At 45.1% G+C, this 5,877-nt stretch overlaps 1 pseudogene; it reads right to left on the bottom strand.

Moving 5' to 3' along the window:
* Window positions 1–282: 282 nt before the first annotated feature.
* On the bottom strand, window positions 283–1,906 carry LOC105535190 (annotated as a pseudogene).
* Window positions 1,907–5,877: the final 3,971 nt, after the last annotated feature.

Here is a 5,877-nt window from a genome sequence, read left to right as displayed (position 1 = left end):
CAAAAAAAAAAAAAAAAAGAAAACAAAACAAAAAAAGAAAAAAGAGAGGTGCCATGTGTACAAAAATCAGTGCATATTTATGAACTTTTTTCAAATATATTTCCACACATCTTATCTAAATACATAATACAGAAGCCTGTGTGATTTGGGCAATGTGGCCCAGGAGGGCTTGAGACTAACACATCCACCTTGGCAAAAGGACATAAAATATCTCTTAAGATCGGAAAAAAACAGCCTTTTGTGTATTTACTTAGTTTATGAAATGTACTCGAAATACTATTCTTATTTTATTTTTCTCATTTTGTTTTTGCACCAAGGAGACTGCAGTCGAATAAAATTAAACAGATAATACAAGTGCTCGTTGGGGCAGCCGCACTGCAGCAGCATGTCCATGCTCTCCTGGTTGTAGGCCTGCTGGGCGTAGGCCTGCTGGGCGTAGGCCAGCGCTGTGTTCCCTTGAGCATCTGGGCCATGACATCCACCCCGTACCAGATCAGGAGCTGCACCAGGACCACATTCCCCTTGCAGCAGGCCAAATGCAACACGGTGCAGCCGTCTCCCTCCCCGCAGGTCTCCTTCACCTCCTCCCGGGAGCCATGTGCCAGTGGCAGCAAGTCCTCATCAGTGGTGGCCCACAGCAGGTGCTGGCCCAGGGACAGCTCTATGCAGGGTGGCGGGGCCAGGAAGAGCTTCTGCTCATACTTGGCACGAATTCACCGTTCCTTCTCTTCCCTTGTGGAGTCTACTGAGGGTTTTGTCCGCCCCTGGTGGTTCTCTTCCCAGACGCTGTTGGCTAGCTCGTTCCCCATGGAGAACATCACCTTGATGTGCCGGCTTGGCCAGTCATCCAGGTCCAGAGATTGGACTTGGGAAAGGTGGGTGCCAAGATTCCGGTGGATTCCTGAGCACCTGAAGCACATGAAGACTCCCAAGTTCAAACTGGCCCAGTTAGGATTCTGGATCTCGCAGTCCACACAGTGGGAGTTCCCGCGCACGTTTCCGATGGACTGCAGGTCCATGGCCTCGCTCTGGCTCCTCAGCTGGCACTTGCTCTTGCCACTTTGGCATGACTGCAGGCTGGCCAGGATCTGGCTCTAGATAGCTTGAAGCCAGGCGTCTCGCTGCTCATACGTCATGGCTTCAAAGTGCCACATTTGGCCAGTGAGGGACACAATGATAAAGTCTTCTTCTTGTTCTTCAGCAGTGCCAGACAGGTCATGGTCTTTTAAGTTGTTAGTGCTTTTCTTCCTTTAGTGCTTCTTTCTGTTGGCATGAGGAGAGGGGGCGGGTAGAGCTTGGGGCTAGTGGTGCTGGAGATACTGGGGCTGGAGCATACGGAGTCATCCAACCCTGTGTTTGCGTTGGGTGAGATGTGTAAACTGCTCATGTCCTTGACTAAGCCATTGGTTTTAGAACTGGAGATGGGTGCACAGGCGGATGTGGCTAGGAGTGGCCTCTTCCCTGGGACTTTCACAGTGGTTCTCCGAAGGTCAGTCTCTTTACCATGAATATTCTTCATGTAATCGTGTAAATTCGGATGATAGGTCAGCACGTCATTGTCACACGGTGTGACATATTTCTTTTTCCATTTCTTCAGCCATTTGCCACTTAGCTTTAATAGCATGCCCTGTTTAATGGGGATGGCTCTGCCGCTCCTGATGCTGTCCACATGACTCTCCAGGCCTTTCCTCTCTTTGTCTGGGTTGCTGCCTTTCTGAGAGGTAAACAGGTTGGACCAGGCTTGGACTGCTTGCAAACGGACGTGGGTGTGTCTTGCATCCATCCAAAGTTCCTCCTGGCTAGTGCTGGGAGTCGATGGAATGGGGGAGGAATAGTCACTTAAACTCCCACCTCCATTACATGTCTGCCTGATGTGCACAATGGAAACCGTAAATAAGTACAGCCGTCATCAAACATGCTCAAAGAAAAGCACAGGGTAGTTGTTTACTTGAAGCCAATTTCCTCTATGAGTTCTATACAAAGCCTCAGTAGAGTGGGTCCCATTAGCAACCAAGTTGAACTGATTGAATGTAGATACACCTGAATTGCTGACTGCTTTTGTAACTAAACACTCCTCTTCTGTCTTCCAATGAGTGGTCGTTTTTGTCTGCAACTTGACCACAGCAATCCCTGGGGCCCTGGCTGTACTCTCAATAAAGAGTTATGGCTATGTGTCTTGAATGACACCTTAGGACCCTCCTGCCTCCACTTCCTTCTCCATAAAATAGAAACCTAACTTGTCCCTCTAAGCTCTAAAACGATGAAACTTACCAACTCTCTTTTCTCCCTTCTGTTTCTTCCTTCCATGGCAGGGACTTTCCGATTTTCTTTCTTTTACTAACAAAGCACTAAAAATGATTTTGTCCTACAAAATCAAGAGCCATAAAGTGGGGTACCACAGTCCTAATTCAATAAAGATGAATACTCAACATCTGGCAAGTAGTATGTGCCTGACATCGTCCGCACTGTGCTATGCTCATTTAACCCTCAGAAACAATCTCATTTTACAGATTTTACAGGAGTTGAAATGGAGAAGGCAAGTAACCTCCCCAAGGCCACATGACTGCTAAGGGTGGGGCCACGATTTGATCCCAGGTAGTCTGAATTCCCCAGTTCCTCAAGCATGATTATCAGAAAGTGTATTAGTCTGTTTTCACACTGATATAAAGAAATACCTAAGGTTGCGTAATTTATAAAGGAAAGAGGTTTAATTGACTCACAGCTTCGCATGGCTGGGGAGGCCTCAGGAAACTTAAAATCATGGCAGAAGGGGAAGCAGGTCCGACTTACATGGTGACCGCACAGAGAGTGTGAGCATGTGAAGGAGAAACTGCCAAACACGTATAAAACCATCAGATCTCAGCTGGGCACGGGGGCTCACACCTGCAATCCCTGCACCCTGGGAGGCCAAGGCGGGTGGATCAACCGAGGTTAGGAGTTCGAGACCAGCCCAACCAACATAGAGAAACCCCATCTCCACTATGAATACAAAAACCATCTGGGTGTGGTGGCGCATGCCTGTAATCCCAGCTACTCAGGAGGCCGAGATAGGAGAACCACTGGAACCCAGGAGGCAGAGGCTGCAGCGAGCCAAGTTCATGCCATGGCACTCCAACCAGGGCAACAGAGTATATGTCTGTTTCTATTTTAGCACCATGATGTTCTGATTACTATAACTTTGTTTTCTATTTTCATGATGTCCCCAGCTTTGTTTCTACTACTTTTGAATGAGCCATATGTAATTTTGAAATCAAGTATATATATTTCTCTTTTATAATGTGATTTTATTAGCATATGCTGAGTAGTCTGAAAATGATTAGTTATGCTATTTAATTATTGCTGAAAAGATGGCTTAAGAATGACTATTGAGAAATAAGATTTTTGGAGATATCAAACAATATTTCATATAAGGAATGTATAGTACATGTGTTTCTGCAAGAGGTAAAATTATTCAGCTTCTTAAGTAGTAAAATTGAGAGTTAATTCATCTTTGGATATGTGGCTATGTGGTATAAGGCTGTGGTAGCTAACTGGTTTGGAAGTGCTTTATTTTCCACTTAATATGCTGTATTCTGTGAGTCTTCAATTATATGACCATGTTGAAATAGGCCCAGAACTGCTATCTTAAGTAAGATTTTGGCCCAGATAGTTAGTCCTTTTGTTAGAGTAGGTAACTAGTCAGACATGAGCAGGGCAGGAGAGCCCCACCCCCACTAGCAATGTCAAGCAACCATCAGGTGATGGTCAGGTGGTTTTCAACTGTCTCTCTAAAATAATAATTGGTCGCAGTGATAGGAAAGTGCTGAGAAGGGGAGGGCGTGGTCCCTTCCATTATATGGAGGGTGGAAGGGAAGTGCTGGGTAGAGGAGGGCGTGGTCCCTGGCTAAGTCTCCACCCCTGGGCCTGTGCCTATGGACCTAGGTGAAGACAGGCATATTTGTTTTCCTGCCCAAATGTTGCATTTCCCAAAATCACCTTGGCCTGCCATACCCCTATCTTGTGCCTATAAAATCCCCAAGACTCTAGCAGGCAGACAAACATGGGGCTGGATGTTGACAGGAGCACAGGGACCAGCAACATCATGTTAGCAGGTTACCGTTAGGAAGAATGACACAGAGTTTGACTGGGGCAGGCAGAGGAGAGCCTGGGCCACTGAGTGGTCTTACTCCAGGGGAAAACCTTCCCACTTCATCTCCTTCTGGTTTCCCCCATCTGTTGGCAGTTACTCAATAAAACCTTGCACTCATTCTCCAAGTCCAGGTGTGATCCGATTCTTCAAGTACACCAAGGCAAGAAACCAAGCTACAGAAAGTCCTCTGTCCTTGTGACAAGGTAGAGGGTCTAATTGAGTTGATTAACACAAGCTGCCTATAGACAGCAAAACTAAGAGCACACTGTAACACAGGCCACTGGGGTTTCAGGAGATGTAAACATTCACCTCAGACACTGCCATGGGGTTAGAGCCCCACAGCCTGCCTGCCTGTATGCTCCCCTAGAGGTTTGAGCAGCAGGGCACTAAAGAAGCAAGTCATGTCCCCAATGCATGCCCTGCGAGGGGTACAAGGGAACTTTTCCCATTTCAACAGCTGGTACCAGGGGAAGGGAGTCTCCTAATAGAAAAAAACCTGAAGCTGGTAAGCAGCTGCTTTCCAGTAAGATTTCAGGAGTTGGGCGTGTGGGCTCACACATGCACCCTAGAGGCAAAATGGCAGAGTTTAACTGTATATGTTCTTACAGGAGCACTTGACTGGTAAGGGAAGAATGCCTCAAGTGAGCATGTGTAGAACTCCAGTAAACACACTGCACATGCGGCCTCCCAAGCTCTGACAGTCCACTGCACATGTGGACAGCCCACCCCAAGGGAAGAATCAAGGAAGAAGTAACGCAAGACCACGGATGCCTGCCAACATATTAAACCCCAAGTCAAAGGTCACATTGCATGCTTGATCTCTCAAGGCACCTACTTAGCTCTCTTCCAAGTGTACTTTACTTCCCTTCATTTCTGCTCTAATTTTTAAAATAAACTTTCACTCCTGCTCTAAAACTTGCCTTGGTTTCTTACATTGCCTTATGCCCTTCCATCGAATTCTTTCTTCTGAGGCGGCAAGAATTGAGGTTCCTGCAGATTCATACAGATTCACCACTAGCAACACTTTCTTGGCCAATATAAATTTGAACTGTGATGGAACCTCTTCAGGCATGTGCTTTATTAAAGCCCATTAATTTTCATTATTGGTCACCAACAAAATCTCATGCTTAAGATGCTAGGCAGCAACATAAAATATCTGCACTCTGGGTTTTTTCAAAAAATATAACCTTGAAATATTTGCCTTGTAATATTTCCAAAACGGAGCTATGAGAAATTGCATTATGGAAGATTGCCTGAGGTCCATGCCATCATCTATTGCTCTAGGGCTGTTTCCTAAATTGCATACTGTTGAACATAATAACTATATACTAATACATGGTTCTACTAAGTTATAAAAACAAACAAAATAGTTCAGCAATGAAACAACAAATAGACTAACAAAACTAATAAGACGTATTGAACAGAGTTAAATAGGTTGCTTAAAGAAGGGTAATTCAGAGCCCCAAATAGGTTGTTTACTCTCTAGCCTGAAGAGCGGATTTAAAGGGTTGAGTTTCACACAACAATCTGGTGGAACCATCTTATGACATTAGTGGATTAAGCTCTGGAAAGACTATTTGATGTTCTAAATTATTCCTTTAGATTAGACCAGAATGGCATTCTTGGACCCCATTAATTTGACAGTCATAAAATATATGTTTACTCAATTATACATCAGCGTTCTTATCACTTAACCTAGAGGATGTTGAAGCTGCATGAAGTTAATATTAATTCCGTGCTAAAAATGT

The sequence above is a fragment of the Mandrillus leucophaeus genome, unplaced genomic scaffold, assembly GCF_000951045.1.
Source record: "Mandrillus leucophaeus isolate KB7577 unplaced genomic scaffold, Mleu.le_1.0 Scaffold1426, whole genome shotgun sequence".
Lineage (NCBI taxonomy): Eukaryota > Metazoa > Chordata > Mammalia > Primates > Cercopithecidae > Mandrillus > Mandrillus leucophaeus.
Note: the sequence above shows the minus strand (reverse complement) of the source record. Positions and strands in the feature narration are given on the sequence as shown.